This window comes from Protopterus annectens, chromosome 15.part0, assembly GCF_019279795.1.
Source record: "Protopterus annectens isolate FY-2018-M chromosome 15.part0, PAN1.0, whole genome shotgun sequence".
Classification (NCBI taxonomy): domain Eukaryota; kingdom Metazoa; phylum Chordata; order Ceratodontiformes; family Protopteridae; genus Protopterus; species Protopterus annectens.
In genome coordinates, this window is record NC_056749.1 from 176,160,109 (window position 1) to 176,183,981 (window position 23,873).

A 23,873-nucleotide genomic window follows, 5' to 3' on the forward strand; every position below is an offset into this window, starting at 1 on the left:
TACATATGTAATCAATTCTCAATTTCCAAATTACTCTAAAAGCTGTACACTCAGTGGACAGTCATTCAACACAATGTTATTTACATAAAATCTTGCATGTGTCATTCAAGATTAACAAATCTAACACAGAAGAACCATTTAGACTGAACCAGAATAGATAAAATATTTGCTGTCCATGACTTACACTCTAAAATCATTAATTTATCAATCACTCCCTGCCCCTTTTCAGACCACAATTCATTGATACTAAAACTTCAAAATGGGTACAAACCATTAATCTTTAACTTCAGAATTCCAGCATATATAGCTAAAATTAAAGAGTTCAAACCCTGGTTATCTGAATTACAGTTCTTCTTAGATATTAATTACACCACAGAGATAAATAAAATAATGCTATGGGACTCATTAAAAGCTTGCATATATGGTAAAACCCTAATTTGATATAAAAAAATCGGAGAATGGGCTTCTGAATTATTAGATCTACAATCCAAACTTTTGTCAGTAAAAGCTGAAAAAAATCAAAATCATTTGGAGATGAAAAAGAAAGTAGAAGTATTAAACAATAAATGCAATAAAATTCTAACACATAAAACTAGTTTAGCTTTAGAAAAAGTAAAAATTAATACCTTGCCCACTTTTCCCAAATATCTACATAATTTATCCACAAGAATCAAAATACAATCAAAAGCTAATAATATTAAAATAATCTTCTGTGAAAAGAAAGGGAAAAATGTCTCGGATATAGATGACATTCTTGATGCCTATAGAAATCACTATATGGGACATTTCCAAAATGAAAATATACCTATTGATCAATTAAATCTAGATGAAAAATGTTCTAATATAAAAAAAAGACAGAAAAATTAAAACTAGATCTGCAGGCAGACATATCCTACAAAGAAATTGCAGATACAATAAAAGAGGGTAAAAATAATAAAGCTTCAGGTATAGATGGCATAATTATGGAAATATATAAACTTTTTCCTTCAAAGCTACTATCCCACTTCCATAAAACTCTATAAAAAATTCAGTCACAAGCTATAATACCACCCTCTTGGAGATATCCCTTAATCACACCAATCCTAAAGGAAAACAAATCCCCAAACCTCCGTACCTCATATAGACCTATATCATTATTAAATAATGACTATACAATATTTATGACAATATTAACTAACAGAATGAAAATACCACTATCCAAAACAATAAATAATGATCAAACTGGATTTATATATCATAGACACACACATGACAATATTAAAAGGATAATTTCTCTTATAGATTATGTTAATAAAGAAAATAAAGAAACACTCATAATTGGCTTAGATATAGAGAAGCCTTTGATTCCCTAAATTGGGACTACTTATTCAAAATCCTAATGCTGTTTGAATTTCTTGCATCCTTTGTTCATCTCCTAAAGAATATATACACAAATAATTTAGCGTATGTCAAGTTAGGTCCTTTTACCTCTGAATCTATACATATAACAAAAGGCACTAAACAAGGCTGTCCCATATTACTGATTCTGTTTGTTCTGGCTACTGAAATATTGGTAGATTCAATTCGTAACAATATAAAAATCAAAGGAACAGATGTTTATGAACAATACAATTCTAAAATAATGCTATTTGCTGATGACATATTGCTAACATTATCTAATACAAAAGAGACATTAGAAGAATTAGATATATTAATTGACAAATTTTGCATGATTTCAGGACTCCATTTCAGTAAATCAAAATCAAAATTTTTATTTTTAAATAAAAAAAGAACTGCAGCCTAAGGTAGATCACATCATAGGGAAAAAGAATCTACCTTAAAATATCTAGGAATTGAGTTATGCAAGGATAATAATGAATTAGTCTAAAAAAACTACAATAATATCATCAGTACAATTAAAATCTATGTGGAAAAATGGAACAAAATAATATTAAAATTTGAAGACAGACTACAGTTAATAAAAATGGTTTTACTGTCCAAGATCCTATATATAGCCTTGGCAATGCAACTGTTATCAGAAAGGAATATACTTAAATAAATAAATTCATGCCTAATAAAATGTTTATGGTTTCCCAAAAGAAACAGAATAGCTTTAATACATAATAGCGGACCATGGGAACAGGAATGATTAGACTTTCCTGATATAGAAACATATGTAAAAGTACCAATATCTAAAACAATCTCAGATTGAATAAGTCCAAATTACTCTGCAAATTGGAAAAAATTACTAACTGTAATATCAATAAATGAATTTGATTTACAAAAAAAATTTCAAATAACATATAAAAACAATTTGCCATGGCACATATTATGTATTAGTATGCAGTATAACATAACTAAACCCAGTAAAACTCATATGATTAATTATTACATTGACTCATTTAGGAAAATTATTAGTGCAAATATAGATTTAAAAATCTAGTTTGATCTTTTAACACCTTTTATAGTCACAAAGAACTTTCCACATAAAATATTTAGAGAAATTATTAATTCCTGGGAACAGAAAGGATTTGTTTGTTGACTCCAAAATATCAAAGAACTAAAAGTTTTAGATATGCAAGTAATAAAGACAACAAACAAAATTCCACAACAGACTGGCTAACTTTACAGAGTATTCTGTCATATTCGCAAGATTTAAGTAGAATAATTAACAATTCTTCGTTTAAAGAAATACCTAAATTTACGAAATACATATATGAAATCATATATAATGACTTTGACATTGGAAACAGTATTTCAAAATTTTACAAAATATTGATAAACTATAAAACAACACCCAAAACTTCATATTGGAAATATGTAGCAAAAGGACACTCAATGCAATTAACTGAAGATATTAAAACAAATATCTTATTATCGATAAACTATACATACTTTACACAATACTGTAAAGTTTTTAATTGGAAATGCTTGCACAGAGCATTCTTAACCCAAGACAGAATCAGTAAAATTAGTTCTTCCATAAAAGGAATATGTTGGAGATGTGAGCAAGTACACAATGCAGACTGGAACCACATTTTCTTTGATTGTGTTAAAATTAAGCCATTTTGGAATGGTATTAATAACTTTCTACAAGCTTTATTTAATTAATCATTTTATTTAACTAAAGCTCTTGTATTATTAAATGTGAACGAAGGTCCTCATTTGAATGGGTCAAACATGTATCTAGTATGGACTATACTTGCAATTTCAAGGAAGTGTATAACAAGAAGATGGAATACAAGCATAATACCAACTTTGGAAGACTTCTACAGCCTACTGAAGACCACGGCATTATTGGAAATTATAATTAAAGAACTAAGAATTTATCCAAAGCCATTTATTAACAACCCTTGGGGAAATGTCTTATCATTGATTGACACTATACAATAATTGATCAAACACTCTGATAATGGGTTGGACATACTTATAATTTAACTGTATACATTAAGATCTGTTTTAGTGTCAGGCTAATGTACATAGTGTACATAGTTATTTAAGATGTTATGTATAAATACTATGGAATTCATTCAAATGTATTTGAAAAATAAAAAAAACATTTTGAGGAAAAAAAACATTTAGATTATTGATTAGAAGCACATTAAAAAAATCACATTATGGACAGCAATTACATATTTCCATGAAAATGAAATTGCTGATGACTCTATTGGACTCTGTGTTGAGTCAGTATACTTGGGTTTTGTTAAGGTGAACCCCTTGCTAAATGTCTCACAACATTGGCACCATAGGGAGCTGGCTCTAAAGGACCATCTAGTGCTGTTGTAGGAAAAATATATACATTTCCAGTGAAACAGTCTACATGCAATGTCCACGCAGGCTATGTGGCTATCAACCAGTCGGCCAAAAATTAATAATATTTAAGTAAACCTAAGGGTCACTAGACTGCATCAGTAGTTTGTCAAGAGCCGGCCAGTACTGCTAAGTGAGAAACAGTCACTTTACATATGCACACTTTTTTGCTTAATTGATGGACACCAAGGCACATCACCTCAGAAAAGTAGTCAATAGCTTTATAAGATTCTGTACTCACAAGCCAAATAATAATGTATCATGTTCTGATAATGCAATAATTCAGGTCAGGCAATAGTAAAAATATTTGAATTTCTAGTGTATCAACAAGATGCAATGAACTAGCTGCACTGTTGCCAACCAATGGGTTTAGAGTATCATTCTTTAAATATCCCTAAGATTTCATAAAATAGTTGCCAACTATTGTGCAGGAGCAACAAAAATAATAAATAAATAAAAATACACCCTTACACAAGCAGTAATATTCTTTAATCAGCAGTGTGGGGCAGCACAACTTCACATACAAATGATCATAGGTTGTCTTTGCAGTGACGTAGGTGCTCATGCTACTACCAAGAGAGGGATAGGCCCTCCATAAAAAAAATCCCATATAGCTGGAATGCTGGCATGTGCACAAGCAACCCTGTATTATGCATGACTCTCTCTCTCACTTTTCATTGAATCTGGAAATTACCCTTCGATATGGAATCAATAGGTATATGTAGAGGGAAGGCTTGTTGGTTATCAAAAAGAAGAAGAAATTCTACTAAAAATAATAATCATGAGTTTTTTTTCTGCAAACATTTTTTTTTCTCTTACAGATAGTGGACTGCGTCTTGGAGTGTTTAAACAAGCCCTAGTTGATAATGTTTATGATGTTTTTTAACTGGTCAAAATTGGTAACTCTCTGCACATTCATGACTAGCAACTGTTCTAAGAGTTACATTGGCTTAATGCTGATCAGTTCTATTAAGCTATGAAATACAGAGTCATCTATGAAACTGTTACTGTATACTATGACTTAATTCTCATGTTGCCGTAGTCACATTACCATAGCTGTGTACTTAACAGCTTAGGCCATGATTATAATTTGGCTCCTAGAAAACAACAAAGTGTAAAGACTTCTCATCTTCTCTGTCGACGATTTAAAACTGTATAGCTCATCAGATGAGGAACTGAAAGTACAAACAAGTTGTTAAAACTTTGTCAGATGATATAAGAATGTCATTTGGTCTTGATAAATGTGCAAAAGCAACCTTTAAAGCAGGAAAACTGCAGCACCAGGAAAACATCAGTTTGGGACAAGAATGTGATATAAAAGAACTTCAGCAAGAGGGAGTATATAAATTTTTGGGAACTGATGAACGATCAACAATAAAACATGGACAAATGCAAATAAAACTATGTAAGGAATACTTTAGAAGACTTAAATTAATCCTGAAAACAGCATTGACATCAAGGAACAAAATCCAAGCTATAAACCAATTTGCTCTTCCTGTCCTAACTTACAGTTTTGGAGTGACTGACTGGCCCCAAAATGCATTGGAATAGATTAGATAGGAGAACAAGAAGGATGCTTCATAATCACCAAATGATTTATAAAAATGAGTGCATACCAAGATTATATATTCCCCGTTTTGAAGGAGGGATGGCCCTCCTTGAAATTGATTACATGTATAGATCTGCAATCTTGGGACTCCACACATATCTGCTGACCTCACAAGATCTAAATGGAGTGTAAGTTTTGAAACACGAGGACAATAAATCTAAAATGACTTCTCTGCTTTATCTAGCAGAAGCATATCGGCATCAAGCAGGAATGGAAATCAAACCAGAAGTAGATAAAATCAGGCAGCAACTGAATGTGCCAAACAACAAAAGAAAGAAAGAATATAAGGTGAAGGACCAAAAGGCAACAATCTGGAAGAACCTCATGTTGACCAGGAACAAATGCAGGAATGGTTAAGGAGAGGCGAATTCAAACCAAAAGATGGAAGGTTAATATTGGCAGTCCAAGACAGTGGGCTACGTACATTCTGGTTTACAAAGTCCATTGAACATGTGGGAGAAACAGACAAATGTAGGTTTTGTAAAACTGAACTGGAAACAGTTGCACACCTCGTTGCTGGTTGTGACATACTAATGGCAGAAGGACTGTATACTGAAAGGCATAATAATGTAGCAAGACTGTTGCACTTGGGATTGTACAAACATTACGGGACCGAAGTGGCTGAAAAATACTGGAAACATGAGCCACAAAGCATCATAGAAAATTATGAAATTTACATCACATGGGATCACCCATTACCAACAGTTGAAAAGATAGATGCTAACAAACTGGATATAGTGGTCCATGAAAAGAAAACAAAAGTAGCATTGCTCATTGAAATTGTCACACCCAGTGACTACAGTGTCTTGCATACAGAGAGACACAAAGTCATAAATATCAGGATATGCAGGTAGAAATGAGAGAAATGTGGAAGAAAGATACCCAGACAGTTCCAATAGTAGTAGGAGCAATGGGTTTTATAAAAAAGAATCTACAATTGTATTTAGATATGTTACCAATACATGTAACCCCATACAATTGCAGAAGGAGTCATTACTGGGAACACTGTGGGTGCTGCAAAGAGCACTTTTGGCTGACATCAACAATTGAAACAATGCTAGTTTCATGAACTTTAATCATACTTTGAATTAGAAATGGGGTCCATTCCCTCATGGTATTGTAAACCCAAAAGACTTGGAGAAATTAAAAAAAAAAGGGAGAGACCATAGGATCATAGGAAATACAATGCAAATGAGTCTTATGACTAATTATGCAAGGAGGGCCAAGACAGTCAGGCTAGTCAAGCCAGGGTAAATTTATGAATTCCCATCCACTCATCTCGTTTCTTTTGGAGGGAAGATAATGTACTACACTGCTTAATATGCAATTGGGGTCTGTTCCAGAGGTGGGAGAAAGCACTTTCTCTTTGCCTTGTCTTATGTATTTGCCAGTATAGACTTATATCCCTCTTTCTAGTATTTGTGGGGCCATTTTTGGAGATACAAATGATCTACACCAAATGGGTCCCTAAAGGTGGAAAAGTCAAGACATATATCACCCCTCAGGAGTCTATAATAGTGATTACAGAAACAGTGCTTCCAGTCTTTTCTAATACCTTATAGTATTTTAAGCCAGTGATCTTAGTTAGGAACCTCTAGGGTCTTTCTAGTTTTTGGTGTCTGGTGAGGTACATTCCAAAGGATGCACTGTATTCAATAATTATCCTAATCAATGCAGAATATAAAGGGAAAATGACCTCATTACATCTGTGTGATATTGCCTTGGCAATCATTTGCAGTAAGTAGAATAACTTTCTGACTTTTTTGTTACATGATGATCAAAGGAGAGCAAGTTATCAACCAAAGTTGCATGGTTTGTTGTTTGCTGGGTTGAGAAGTTGTCTACCATTCTTAGCATTTAATTTAAGCCTGTTTTTAGAAAATTAGTAGAGTGACATGACAATGACTCCTAGTTTACAGTCATCCACAAACATGGTCAGCTAGAGGTCTTGGTTCATGGTCTGGAGATCAGAAAAGTAAATGACAAGCAAAAGGGGTTCCAGCACAGAGCCCTGAGTGGTCACCATTCTGATGAGGCACCTGCTACTCACACCGTGTGGATTCTGTCCTCCATCCAGTTTGTCATTCATCTTACCACATAGTGTTCTATTTGTAATTCATTAAGCATCCTAACTAAGCAAGGGGGATGGCATCAAGTTCCTTGGAAAGGTTAAGGTATGTCGTAATGCCAGAATGACCACTGTCAACAGTTTGTGTTACTCTTTCAAGGAATTTAACCAAATTCATTAGACTGGATGCAAACCTTCACAGAATTTATCTAATCACATACAAGGCTGCAGTAGATTACACCTTTTGTAGAGGTTTTTCAGAAACATAATTACAAAAAAAAAAAAAAAAAACAGATGTTGACAGTTGAATAGACTGTTTATAACATAGGTCTGTACATGGCCCATTTCAAAGCTAAGACTGGAAACAACATATTTTACAGCCCTAAAGATCAGCACACAGGCATGATATGGACATTTCTTAATGGTGTCCATCCACACTGACAAATTATGTACTTTTTTTGCAAATTTAAAGGGTATTGCAAGAAGATGAGATTGTAAGTGCAGATAAAATATTTCTCATTATGCTCCCAGTTATGCAGTTTTATTTTTAACTCATCAAGCCTAAAATGCCCTTTTTGTATACTTCCAGTTCACCCCCATACTGCCTAATGGCATCCATAACTTTTTTGGACCTGGCTTCTTTAACTGAGTGACTTACCAGCTAATAATAGGCAGTAGTAGAAAGAGTTATTAACAAAATAACATTAAGATTGTTAGTCTCGGATGCCCTTCTATGGAGAAAATAATCTTTGCCACTTATTATTCATAATTTCATATTTATGTTCATATTTCATAATTCGGACATCTACATTTTATTCAGGTGTATGGTGTGAAACAGCAATGAGGGAGACAGGATAATTTACTGAAAATGCTGGTTTACATTACACTGTATGTTGCTAGTTGTCTGTAGAAATTATAAGATTAGGCAATATTTCTATATGCTCATAATACTTCAAACACCAAGTGACTTACAAATGTTTAATGACATTAAGTGATACCTTATATCCATCCATCTATCCATCCATCCATCCATCCATCCATCCATCCATCCATCCACAACCCCTTGTTCCCATTTATGCACATCGGGTCAGAGTATCACCTCAAAAGTGACAATGATCTAGAGCCAAGGGTCACACACTGCTGAGTGGCTAGCCCTAACATGGTTGTACTTCCCTACCACACACTCACACACTCACAACTATGGACAATTTAGAGTGTCCAGTCCACCTAATGCATACCTTTTTAATGTGGGACAAAACCGGAGGAAACCTACGTGAACATAGCATGGTGAAATCTTAGATGTTTAAAAAGTCTTTAATATTTACACTAAGCTGCACATTTTGAGAGATGTCCAGTAATATTTATATTGCTAATTATACAATTTAATATATGTATTCATATTTCTGTAAATATTGCAGCAAGCATACACTTATAGAGGAATTTTGTGTTGCCTTGTGAAAGCTTATGCCAGGATAACAAAAGTGTTCAAACACTGCATGCCTAGGTCATATAGTTTGCAAGATATAAACAATTATTTGTGAAATTTTGTTAAACATATAATCTGGGATTTGTGTGCATTGTAGTATTTTACAGTATTTATAAAAAGTCTACGAATGCACTATTATCACTATAAAGAATACTTCTTACTCATAACACTGCTATCTGTTCAATTGAATAGCTTTTAGTGTTCACAAAATATTTACATTTATTTACCTTTAGGATTCTTCAGTTTATTTTTCAGAAAATGCTCTGGAATGCAGGCCGCTAGAAGTGTGCTATCCCCACACCACATAGGTATTGATGAATTAAGTGACTTGTGTTATGTATAGTGACTCCTGTATTAATGGTCTCTTCCAATAAAAACGGCAGTGCCATTACTGTGAGTTACTATGAGAGTTTTATTCATTCTGTTTTTATCTGTTGGTCTCTTTTTTTGTATATTTTGTCTCTCTCTGTCTCTCCCTTCCTGTACCACTAAACAATGGCAGTTGCAATTCCTGTTCTTAGTTAGGACTTGAACTTCTGATTTTAGTGCATAACTCACTGCCTCCTGTAGTACAGTATTATATTACTTTTGTTCCTATGAGGCATGTATATACAGTACATTTAACTGAAACGTTATCCAGGCCCCAAATCCCTTCTTTTCATGCATAATATTACATTTCCAACAATAATCTGTTGAAGCTTACTGATAAAGACAGGGTTTAACAAATGGTTGTGTTACGACTAGTTTAAAGATGCAAGTATCAGAGTGCTTAACATGAGAATGTGACTATAGGTCACTGACTGACAGCACACAGGCAATTTCACTGGAAACCACTTTTAGCTAGCAGTACCTGTTGCCATTTCTTCACTGTTGTGCAATCTTGTAGTTGGTATACATAATGTAGGGAGTGTGGTGGTTCCCCTCCTGCAAATAAAGGCTTTCATTGATGTTTTTTGAAAGTGGTATTCAGCATATATTTTTTACACTACTGTCCATTGAGGAAATATTGGGAGATAAATAATCATTTAACAACGACATGCCCACAATGCTCTGTGATAGACATACTGAACAGCATTGGAATATGGACTGTCCCTGCAATAATCCACTAGTAACTTAAAAGCAATTGTTGGACAAATTCTAAATAAGCAACTCTTTCTTTTTGTGTTTTGATCCTGTTTCTACTCTGTATCAATTCTAAAATTCATTCTGTCACTCACTGACATTAGTTAATCAGTAAGTCAATCTTTTATTAAAAAATAAATAAATAATTAGCCTTTAGAAGAAATAACAACATAAGACATAAGTAATTGGTAAAGCATTACTATACATATAAAATACACAGCAGTCATGTTAAGGCAAGTAGCAATGAATAATACTAATGTGTAAACATTTATACCTCTCTGAAAAGATAGGTCTTTGCATCCAATTTGATTATATTATATTATATTATATTATATTATATTATATTATATTATATTATATTATATTATATTATATTATATTATATTATATTATATTATATACTGATGGCTGAATGAGACACCAAGCCTATCCTGCCTACTGTTTAATTAAGTTTAACATTCCTCATCCCTTCCTTCACCTTCATCCTTTCTGTATTTGTCCCTTGCCATCTCGAGTGCCTCTATGGAATCCATTTCCACCATCATCCCAAAAAAGTAATTGCAAATGTGAACCAATATGTTACATACACAATTACAAAAAGTAAAAAAACAAACAAACAAACAAAAAAAATACAGCTTTATATGCATGGTTTCACCCTTCCACCCCCCCCCCCCCGACATGTGCACTCTGCTCACACACTCCTGGAAATTAAATATACTAATGCCAGGATAGAAAAAACTTAAAAAAATGGAAAATTCCCTTGAATTATGTAATTGTTGATATAATGAAGTTTAACTGTTACATAATTTGACAAGTGTAGCCTTGATGGCAAACATCACTGTTTCACCACACAATAAAACACATGAGGCGATAACTCATATAACACTCATATAAATATATGAGAGAGAGAGAGAGGTAAACAAATATATATTTATTGATATCCATACTTGCGTATACACACACACACACACACACACACACACACACACACACACACACGCCCACACACACACCCACACACTGTTTTTGAAGTAAGTTAAGCCACAAAAGCCTGATTTCTCATTGTAAAAAGTAATGTGTAATATAGCTGTTGTCACAATTTTACTATCACTGTTATTTGTTTTTACTATTATAGGTTCAGTGTTAACATGTAAGAACAAGACTATCATCCCTGAGGGGAAATTTTGAGTCAGCTTCCTGTTTGTCACCCAGCTGTGTTTTCCCATAGATGTTTAATTAGTCTTGCCATAGCAATATTTAAATATTTCTCATCCTTAGCAGATTATTTTGTTTGGGTCTCGCCTTCAGTGTGTTAGGGGTCCCTAATGTAAGGTAGGGCATTTAAGCACTGCTTTTGCATATTAAGTAGACCTGGGTCAGTCTTGGGGTAAATTTTCTATTTCCTATACACTAGTCCAAATTACGCTTAAATAGGATTATGAAAGGGCTTTGTTTTATGTATATGGGAGTCTGTTTTGTAGTAGGGGTATCCTCTGGGCTATGCACTTGTCCCTCCAAACCATTCTGTTTATGTTGTAGAAGATAACTATCAGTTCAATTTCTCTAAGCCTTTTGGATTTCTAATACCATGATGGAAATAGACCCTATTCCTATGTCAAAGTATGGTTAAAGTTCATGAAATTAATGTTGTTTTCAGTCTTTGATGTTAGCCATAAGTGCTCTTCGCAGCACCCACAGTGTGCTCAGAATTGACTCTGTCTGCAATTTATATGGAGTTACATGCATTGGTAGCACATCTAAGTACAATTGTGAATTATTTTTTTATAATACCCATTGCCCCTACTTCTGTTGGAACTGTCTGTGTATTCTTCTTCCACATTGCCCTAGTTTGTAGCAATTTCAATGATCAATGCTACTTTTGTCTTCTTTTCATGGACTACTGTATCTGATTTTCTCACATCTATTTTTGAACTGTTGGAAATGGGTGATACCATGTGATATAAACTGTATCAATTTCTATAAAGCTTTGTGGTTTGTTTCCAATGCTTCTCAGTTACTACACGATTAAAATGTTTGCACAATATCGAGTGCAACAGTCTTGCCACATTAGTATGCCTTTCAGTATACAGTTTTTCTGCCATTAGTGTATCATACCAAGCACCAAGATCTGCAACTGTTTCCAATTCTGTTTTACAATACATGCATTTGTCTGTTTGTCCCACATGTTCAATTGACTTTGTAAACCAATGTGTATGTAGTCCACTGTCCAGGGCTGCCAATATTAACCTTTCATCTTTTGGTTTTAAATTCACCTCTTCTTAACCATTCCTGCCTTCGGTCCTTATGGACATGAGATTGTTCAAATTTTTTATGTGCTTACAACTATATTTATACATTTTCACATTTCCTGCCTTCTTATCTAATCCTTTGCCTTATATTCTTTCTTTTGTTTTTTTTTTTTTTTTTTTTTTGGCATATTCAGTTGCTGCCTGATTTTCATCTTCTTCTGATTTGATTTCCATTCCTGCTTGACACCAGTATGCTTCTGCTAAACTAAGAAGGGAAGTAATCTTAAGACTTATTCTCCTCATGTTTTAAAACTTTTGCTATGTTTAGATCTTGTGAGGTTAGCATATATGTATGTAGTCCCATAATTGCAGATGTATACATGTAATCAATTTCGAGAAGGCCCATACCATATAATTTTGGTATACATTTATTTTTATAAATCACTTGATAAGCATGAAGCAGTTTTCTTGTTTTCCTGTCCAACTGATCCAATACCTTTTGGGGTCTGTCAGTCACTCCAAAACTGTAACTTAGGACAGGAAGAGCAAATTGGTTTATAGCTTGGACTTTGTTCTTAGATATCAGAGCTGTTTTCAATATTAATTTTAATCTTGAAAATATTCCTTTAGTTTTTTTCACATTTGTTCCTGTTTTATTGTTGATCCTTCAATTCACAAATACTTATGCACTCTTTCTTGCTCAAGTTCATTTATATCACATTCTTGTCCCAAACTCATGCTTTATTGGTGCTGCAGTTTTCCTGTTTTAAAGGTTGCTTTTGCACATTTATCAAGACCAAATGACATTCTTGTATCATCTGAAAAAGTTTTGACCACTTGTAGTTGTGCTTTTAGTTCCTCATCTGATGAACTAAATAGTTTTAAGTAATCCAAAAAAGAAGAAGAGAAGTCTTTACACTTTGTTGTTTTCTGGGAGGCAAATTATAGCCATGATCTAATCTGTTAAGTAGACAGCTTAATGGGTTAAAGGCAAGACAAAAGAGCAGCGGTGACAAAGAGCCACCCTGGAATATCCCCCTTTGAATTTCTATCACTGTAATAATAATTTGTCCTTTATCATGGCTTAACTGCAAAGTAGTTTGCCACTTTTTCATGGTCACTTTAATGTAATTGATCAGTGTAAGGTGTAGCTTACACATTTGTAAGCATTCTTTTATTAATGAATGTGGGATGCTGTTAAATGCTTTTTTGTAGTCAATCCATGCTATACTTAGGCTCTTCTCCTTTTCACAGTTCTCCATTATGACTATATTTAACAACAAATAATCCTTTGTTCCATATGACTTTCTTTTGTTACCCGTTTGTTCTGTTTTCATGATTGAATTTTCTTCTAAGCGTCTATAAATTCTATCGGCATTAATTCTAATGTATAGTTTATACAGTGTTGGAAGGCAAATTATTGGCCTATAATTTTTAGGATAGCTTGCAGGTTTGCTCTTCTAGATGAGAATTGTTTTTTCTCTTGTAAACTAGGTTGTCTTCTGTTTGGGGTGCTTGCGGTGTGCATATAAATAGTTCTTACTCATGGCTAAATCTCTGTGATGCCAAACACTGTTCCTACTTGAGTCATTGGGTACTTGTACATAGCCTGCATTAGTTTTACCAATGTTTCTGAGACTTCAAACCACTGCAGTACTACCCAGAGCAACTTTCTTGGGACATAGTCATATGGTTTCTCCAAGTCTACGGATGCCCAGTTGGACTCTTTCCTTATCTTTAGCTTCTTCTGAAGTATCTGTCTCACTGCAAACATCGAGTCAATTGTGCTGCATCCTGATCTGAATCCAAACTGCTCATCTCCGATCTTATATTCTACTACTCTGCATATCCATTTATCAATCACCCTCTCCAGAACTTTCATGCAGGAGTTTGATGCCTCTGTACTGCCCACAGTAGTGGATGTCCCCTTTGTTCTTGTACACTGGCATGAATATGCTTATTCTGCAGTCATCTGGGATATGCCTTTCTCTTCGCACTGCTGTTAGTACCCTCAGGAGCCATTTCTCCCCTATCTCACCCAGTAGCTATATCATATCTGCTGTGACCTCATCTGACCCTGCTGTGTTCCCTGATTTCTTTTCCTTAGTGCTGTTCTTACCTCTTATAGGGTGGGCTCCTCCTCTTCTCTCATCGTAGCCTGTGTCTGGGCAGTACAGCTTCTGTGGGGTTTTCTTCATTCAGAAGCTGATGGAAATACTCCTTCCATCTGCCTTTTATGTCTTGTGGAGACAGCAGAAGACTATCTGATTATCGTGTTTATCTTTCTGTCTTTGCCTTGCAACCTGATATAGTTTCTTTGTGCCCCTTACTGAGTCACTTTCCAGAAGTTGGCACAGTGCCTCCGATGCCCTACTCTTTGCTATTGCAACTTCTTTCTTAGCTTCTTTGATAGCCAACCAATAGTCCTTCCTAGCCTGGTCAGTCTTTTCTCTCTTCCCACTTTTTCCTGCACTCCTTCTTTCTTTTGATGACTTCCTGCACTTCTGCATTCCACCACCAGCTTTCATTATGTACCTTATTTCCATACCTGGCTCACCCACATATCTTTTCTGTAGTCCTAACACATGCTGTTTTTAGGCATTGCCATTCTTGTTCAACTCCACCTATTTCCTCCTCTTCTCTTGCCATTACTTCATCCCATTTCATATCCTGTACATTTGAACTTCTTATTCTTTCTTTCAGTTCCTCTGTCCATTCAGCATTCTTATTATGTTCTGAAGGATCTTCATAGATATTTCTCCAAAATGTGTCTTTTTCTTATGTTTTGGGTAGTGTTTCAATTCCTTTTGCTTTGTTTCCCAATTCTTTATAAAACTTTTTGGGTCATAAGCAAATTGCTTATTTTGAACTTTTCATTTATATTTATCTGTGTATAAATAAATATATATATATATATATATATATATATATATATATATATATATATGGATCACCTTCGATTTACCGAAACGCCAAACCGCCAAAACACAAATCACCGACACCAAAAGACCGACAACAAAAAATACCGACAACGCAAAACACCGAACACCATTACACCGACACACTACACGTAAACAACACAGTACACTACATAACATATCCACTAGCCCTAACCCAAACCCTAACCCTAAGGTCCGACACTACCGCACACTTACCCTACCTGCACCCTAACCCTAACTCACTTACCCACCCCTAACCCCAAGGTCCGACACTACCGCACACTTACCCTACCTGCACCCTAACCCTAACTCACTTACCCACCCTAACCCACTAAGGTCGACACTTACCCTACCTGCACCCTAACCCTAACTCACTTACCCACCCCTAACCCCAAGGTCCGACACGACCGCACACTCACCCTACCTGCACCCTAACCCTAACTCACTTACCCACCCCTAACCCCAAGGTCCGACACTACCGCACACTCACCTTTCACACACCCTAACCCTACATCCCTCACTATTGCACACTTACCTGTCCGCTCCCTAATCCTAAATCCCTCACTATCGCATACTTACCAAGTCGCGCTTACACATTCACCTTGTCGGTCTTCCGGCTGTCGGGATTCCAGCGGGTCGGTCAACTGCGTTGTCGGTCCGTTCGCGTTGCTCTTCCGCATGTCGGCGAATCGGCGTGTCGGTCAACTGAAGGTGATCTATATATATATATATATATATATATATATATATATATATATATATCTTCTAATTTTTTTCTGCCTGTGCTAATATCTTTAGTTTATTATTTGCAGTAGTGTACAATATATCCTGATCTGTTCTGATACTTTGCATTGCTTTTATCACGTTTCTCTTTTGGAGTATTTTTGTTGTATTCTTCTAACAGTGACACTTCTTGTCTTAATTGCTTTTAAGTTTCTTTCTGTTTGATACTTCCATGATGATATTTGATTTCTCCCCTTCCTTTCCCTTACTGCCCTGTGTTTTTGCGGTAAGACTTTATCTGTTTTCAAGTTCGCAGCACAGTAATATATCTTATTTACTTCTGCTGTATCACATGAATTTTATAAACAGTCCTGATTACTGTGTTCATTTGTTTTACCAAACTTCTACCATTTTTGTTCTTATTGACTTTCTGTAGTATATTCCTTTCATTTATCTTATTATGTCTATCCATCTATATTAAAATCAAGCAATTCTTCCTTTAAATCATTTTCTTCTAAACTGAGGCACATTCTTTGTTTCCCATTTCCTATGCACATTCTACAGAAAGTTCCAGAGCATCTTTCTGTGCCATATTATCTTCAGTTTCATCCTGTGTCATCTGTTGCTCTTTCATATGGGAACTCACTGGCCTTTCACTCCACAACATTGACTGCATCAGTGTTGCCACAGTTTCCTGTTCCTTTCCTTGCTGTGCAACTCTGTCTGGACTATTGTATAATTACTAAATATCCTGTAGGATTTGACTAAGGATGTCATAGATGCTTGGACTGGACTAAATCAAAAAACAGGAATGCAATACTTGGAATTGTTGCTAGCAATTTTTTTTTGTCTTTTCGGCTTTTCCCGGTTAGGGGTCGCCACAGCGGAACTCCGGTCCGCTAATGATTGGCAGTAGATTTTTATGGTGCCGAGTTGCCAGCCCAACCTTCAGCGAAGGCACACCCATTCACGCATGTCCTTCAAACGCCACTCGACCGCGGGGAGGACATGCGGACTCCACACAGAAGGCACTCCAGCCAAGAATTGAACAGGAGAACCTCTTGCTGTGAGGCAACAACGCTACAGCTGCACCGCTAGCAAATAATAACCAAAAATTCTGTTATTTAAATGCAGTTATTAAAGAGTGGTATTAAAAGATAGTATATCAATTGATAACTTTGATAATAATTTTTCTGTCATTCAAAATAAATTGTTCAGAAAGAAAATGAGATAGTTAAAAAAGTTACCTGATGAAATTTGAACGCAATCACTCAGATTATGATAAATAGCTAGCTTATAAAGTATTTATACTCCTATGGAATCCAGGAGGTTGAGCCATCCTGATTGTGTACTGTTCTGAGTTGGAAAGGTGTAATGACATCAGACAAATAGCTGTACAGCATGAAGAGGCTTTCAATGAAATTAGAAGGTCAGGACTCAGAGCTGAAAAGAAGTGAAACAATTTGAATGGTATCCTCAACAGAGGTTTTAACCACCATGTTGCTAATGCTCCTGAAAATAACTGGAAATCGTCAGTTTTTCAGTCTGTAGATGTTTATCAAGATACAGAAATGGGAAGAAGAAGACGATAACAAGTGTGTGCTCTACTCATGAAGAAGGGGTGTTATCTTAGTCTATACGGTCTTTTCTGTCTCTCTAAACTCTCAAGTCTGCATTGTTAAAACTGCAGTATTATCGCCCTCCTTCTTCAACCAATGTGAAGTCCTCTCGTATGGTTTACAGTAGGCTTGATTCACGTTTCAGATGAACATGATGTGTTTCTTATGCTTTGTCAAACACTCTGCTTGTGCTGTGCTGACGAGGTCATAGCAAGGCTGAAATATGCATATCCACAGCTAGTGGGGGTTGGCTTTATTGGCCTGAAGTTGTCCATTAAAATTACAAAACAAGTCATGGGCATTCAGAATCGCCAGTTAGCTGAAACACCTGATGTTCATAAGGGTCATTTGCATATATCCCATGTGCCTCTGATACAAGAGGTTTGGGAGATCACTCAGTGGAAGGTCTAGCTTTGCTGGAGTTTTCATTTTTTTACTGATTTCTTTTCAGTGACCTTCTCACTTATTGTTTCAAAGGAAACAGTAATAAACTTTTTGGTACTTAGTTTTAGTCCTTGACTCTGACATTGGTTATTTGTTTGGAACAAGCCCTGCTGTAGATTAACTGACTACTCCTAGACTGCAGTTGTCCACAGCCTTGGCCAACCATAGACTCTTGATGCTTGCTTTAACTTCTGAGAAGTAGATTCCACATAAGAGAAGCCACAGAACAGAGCCCTGAGAAACTCCACTCATAACAGGGCTTTTTGTTCAGGTGGCCAGCCTTATCATGACTTCCTGTGTCCTATGTGTGAGCCTGTTTCCACTCCATCAGGTGACAAACTGGTTTATTCCTAGTTTGGCAAACTTATAGTGTCAAAAGCCTTATCAAGGTCAAGGTAGACTATGTGTACTGTCTTTCTTTCATCAATTTCTTTGTTGATTTTTTTGAAAAAGATCACTAGGTTGAGTAGACGTGATCTCTGCTTAACAAAACCAAACTGCAATAGGTCCAGTGTTTGGAAGTTTCCTATGTCCTTATTGATTAGTGTCATGATACGTCTTTCTATGGCTTTACATATGAGGCTGGTCAGAGTTATGGGATGGTAATTGCCTGGCTTGGTGGATGGCCCTCCCTTGTGCAGGGGTATGATTGATGCTTTCCTCCATTCACTTGGTGCAAATCCAGTTTTAGAGTCTGAAGGTGAAAGTTTTGTTAGGGGTATAGAAATAGAAGCTGTATATTTGGCCTTTGAGAGCTTGCCCAGTTCCTGTGTAATAGCTGGGGTTATAGAGTTTCCTGATATTTCCTGTGAGATTACATGGGATGGGAGAGAAGTTGTCAGCTAGTAGGTTTGCTATATCCACAGCTTTCTTATGCATGGCACCATTTTTTATTAGCACAGCACACTGCTGTGTATTACTCCTGAGAATGGAGATATTGCTGAAGAAGGCCTTGTAGTTAACCTTGGCCTGGGTGGCTATTTTGTTTTTTTCAAATTTGGCCTTAGCAGTTTTTATTGTGTTCTTAAGTTGCTTGTTTATTTTGATGATTAGATCTGGGGTTAGCTCCCCTAGCAGTTCATTCCAGGCATAGACATTCAAACAGAGGCTGATCAAACATTCCCTTACAGGCCAAGCAAAGGTTAGTTCTTAAACGCTTAAAAGAAGCATAGTATAATGAAAGTACCTGGCACCTTTCTGACCAGTTCAAATATATGATTTTTGTAATATAGAATCATTTCTCCTTTTCAATTTCCTTTCAAGTGACTTGTTGGAATGTTTTAAAATGTAGTGTTATATTCAATAATGAATTAGATCAGTAGGTGCAAAGTATTACACATTAAATTGATAGATTTAATATAAAATTATTGCAGGTTTCCTCAAACATTAACTTTCTTATTTAAATTTTTTTGCTGTACTCTTTTGAGAGTATAGGACAACAAGTTGCTATATCATTTTATTTTATTAAAAAAAACTCCAGTTGATAGGAGTTACTTCCTAGATTTTATTTACTTGGTTAAGCACTTTCATTCTAATTATATTGAACATCTTCAGAACCAAGTATACTGCCTTCTAATCATACTTTAAATAACCTTACATCATATCACATGTTACAAAACCACCAATAAAAGCAGACGAATATCACAGCTCTGAATGACATATTCTTTTGTTGTGTCTTTTGGCTTTTAGGGGTCACCACAGCAGAACTCTGGTCCGCTAATGACTGGTAATTGATTTATACGTGCCGAGTTACCAGCCCTGACCCACAACTTTCAACGAAGGTACGCCCATTCACGCATGTCTCCACGCAGAAGATGATCTAGCTGAGAATCGAACCGGACAACGTCTTACTGTGAGGTGACAACGCTAGCGCAGCACCACCACCGCGGTATTCTAACAGCTATAAAAATACATTTAGTTAATATTCATGACTTCTTACACTTAAATACTTAATGTTTATTCTTACTAAAGTAACTTAAAAAAACTAAATATTGAGCTTAGATTTTTATTTAACTATAATCTTGATTTTTTAACTGCAACAAGCTTATTAAAAGTTTGTTGTTATTTAAAGGATTTGAATAGCATTTAAAAGGATCTGCCAGTATAATTCTTTGGATTCAAAAAGGCTTGTTACTTGTATCCCCAAATAAACTTGTAAATTTTTCTAGAAAAAAAAATAATAAAATCAATTCATATTATTCCTACAGACACCTGCATGTTTACACAAGGAATTAGTGTTGTCTGTTTAGAATGACATAATAATATTGGTAAATCCTTTTCCGTAATGATTGGTCTGTCTTGCTATATAATATACTGGGCATGACAAACACTTTGCAAAATACACTACTACCTTGGTGTTAAAATTAAACATCCTGTTAGTAGTAAATACCCTGGGATGCCCATGGATTACAATGGTTAGTACATCAGAAATATACCTGTATTCTGCGTATGCTCCATATTTAACCATTTTTTTCAACTTACCATATAACTATTATTCAAGCTCTGCTCTAAAAACTGTTTCAAATTCGTTTTTTTTTTGTTTTGTTTTTTTCATTCAAGAAAAAGTCCCAAGGTTCCCTCCTCTTTGGTATATATTTATGTGACATAAAAGCCAATATCAACAGACTAACTTTGTGAAATGGATTGGGTTTAGTTAATTTTTTTGTTGATTTTGTATGGGAAACTAGGAGGTATTTTGTTTGGTCCCATGAAATGTGCCTTTTTAATTTCACTTGTGACAGCAGTTATTGTGTCTGTAGTAATATAAACAATATCTCAACTTGTCTGTATTGAACTCTAATGTATTTATTTGCTGGTTTTGAGATTTTTATTTTATTTTTTTGCCATTAAAAATATTTAGTGTGCTCTGTGACAACAAGATCATGTCATTATTTATTCATCTCCCTTCAAGATGTGCTTACACAGATTAAGTCTGTCCTTCCAGTTCTCCTTTCTGCTGTGTGCCTAAAATAACCCTTGTTCCCTTTCTGGATCCCTTCTGACAACGTCTTTCTACTTGCAATGTTGTTACATTCTTTACTTTTTTCCCTTTTGCTTGATTCCTTATACTGTACTTTCTACTTTCCATATATATTTTTTCCTAATTACTGGCCTCACATTTTTATGCAGCCACATTGACATTTTCTTCTCTTACATCTTGTTCACAATCAGTCCTGAGTACTCCAACATTGATCCATTTCCTAGGCCCCAGCTCAGAGTAATCAACAGTCTAAAAATTTAACACTGTTTTCTTTACCTTTGTATTTTTAAGATTCCACTTATACTGTATCGCTCAGTGGAATGAGCACTGTTGGCCACTGGCATTTTCTCCTACACAATAGACCAGTCATGATTCAGAATAGCAAAAACAAACTTACAACACATGACTCACTGAAAGCAGGAAATACAGGCACCAGAACTGAACTTAAAGGAAAATTCCCTTAAATCCTTTTAAACTCATTGCTCATAGATTTAAAATCATATCCTTTTATTTATACACAGAATGATGAGTGCTTTCATCTTTTTACATAAAAGGCTTCATCAGATAAACAATCAGGTTACACTCATGATTAAAAACTATCTTAGATGAATATAAATCACTTAATGTAACCATGTGAAGCTCCACCCATTTCTTTAAACACTTTTAGATCATAGCAGTTAGGAAGTTATAATTGTCAAGTCCAGCTCTACAATGAGGCCAGTCAAAGGAGTCCGTCAGGGATCAGTCTTGGGACTGGTCCTTTTTGGCATTTAATTTTCTGAAACCAAGGCCAATGTCAAGAGCTTCTGGTTGACCACATTTACAGATGACTGCAAATTAGGAGCAGTCATAGGATCCCTCACCAACACTAATGAAATCCAGGAAATGCTGACACAGACAAATACCTTGTGTTAGAGCAGTGGACTAAAACTAAATTCCAAGAAATGCATAATACTCTCCCTTGGAAAGTTATCTACCCCTGGTAACTATCTTATTAACAACACACCCCTAAGAGCTGACCCAGTAGTCTTGGATTTGGGGCACATGTTAACAGTAATCCTGCCTCTGACCATCACGTGTCTACAGTAGTGAGGAAATCATTATATGTTGTGCAAATTACAAATAAAGATATGGCATCTAGTTCCAAGGGGGTCATTATTCCACTATATCCATCATTCAACAAGCTTATCATTGAGTAAAATGCATCCTTTGGTATGTGCCGAATCAGGCACATCCGACAATTGGAACGTCCACAGAGTTTCCTCCCTAAAAGAATACAGGGTGTAAGTAACATGTCGTATGCAAACCACCTCAAAGCCCTATCCCTGTATTCTGTCTACTACAGGCTGTTAAGGTGACAGGTGTAGTGAATTGCAGATAGAACAATTTTTAACATCATTAGGAAATGATTAGAAAATTATGCAGATAATGAATTAAGAAATGTATCATCGTATACTGCAACCTGTACATTCCTACAAGACTTCCTCTGACTCTAATGCCTTCTGTTCTCCTCATTTCTTGTATGGCTGGCTGTACATTCCTGCCTGCTTCCTTCCTGGTCTTCCCGTGGCACTGGCTCCTTCATGCCTGCCTGCTTTCTTCCTGGTCTTCTTGTGTGCTGGATCCTTCATGCCTGCCTGCTTCCTTCCTGTTTTTTTTTTTTTTGTGGCACTGGCTCCTTCATGCCTGCCTGCTTCCTTCCTGGTCTTCTTGTAGTGCTGGCTCCGCTACTGCAAACTCTGTCTCTGTCTTCCTTTCATCACCTGCCTTCTTCTCTGCAGTTGTTCTTTCATCTTGGTTTCCCTCTACTACTCCACCAGTTTTTTGGATATATTTCCCAGTTTTTTCCTTCACATGTTTCTGTTCTACCCCATATGCTTATAGTCCTCTAGAAACATCTGCTCATGTCCTCCTATCTTCTGCCATTGTCATTTGTTTGTTTTCCAGTTCAAATCAATTTGCTGTCCTAACAACTCTCTTATCTCTCAAGTCCTGAACTTTTCTTAATTGCCTGACTAGCAAGTTCACTTCCATTTCTACCACGTATATTCTACAATAACTCTTCGATGTGCTTTACATGGATACAGATCCAACATAAGGTTCCATGAGCCAAACTGCTACTCCATTTCTTGAGCACCTCAAAAATGCAGCTCCCGGACTTTTAAACCAAGTTGTTCTGCTCCTTAAATGTACCATTCTTGTATCAGTCAGTTTATGTAAACATACCTCACACACACACACACACACACACACACACACACACACACACACACACACACACACACACACACACACACACACACACATATATATGGGTTTATATTACTTCAGAGAATTTTCAGAAACTTGAAAAACTATATGATTGAGTTTTCTGAAACTCAAAAATAAAAACTACATTTTTGCAGGTGGCAACCCCACAACACCAGTAAATTGTATATTAACCAACTCTGAGATTGTACTGCATTATGGAAATGGGTAAATTCCCTGATTCCCACTGTACTGCACTCTACATAGAATTGTTTCAAAGGGGAATTTATCCGTTTTCCCACTGTAGTGTGGTCTTGGAGTTAGTAAATATAATTTTCAGGGGGTGTGGTGGTGCAATTCCCCTCACATGTGGGGTACAAGGGGGGCTTGTCTCCCTGCAAAAAAGTAGATTTTTTTCTATTTTGAGTTTCCAAAAACTCAATCATATGGTCTCAACCGGGTCCCTACCAGTTCTGTGAAAGGCAATTTTAGTGCACTTGCATCGAATATGCCATTCATCAAACTGCTCATACTGAGATTGCAGTACAGTGAGGATCAGGAAATTTGCCCTTTCTCCACTGTAGGAATTGAACTGTAT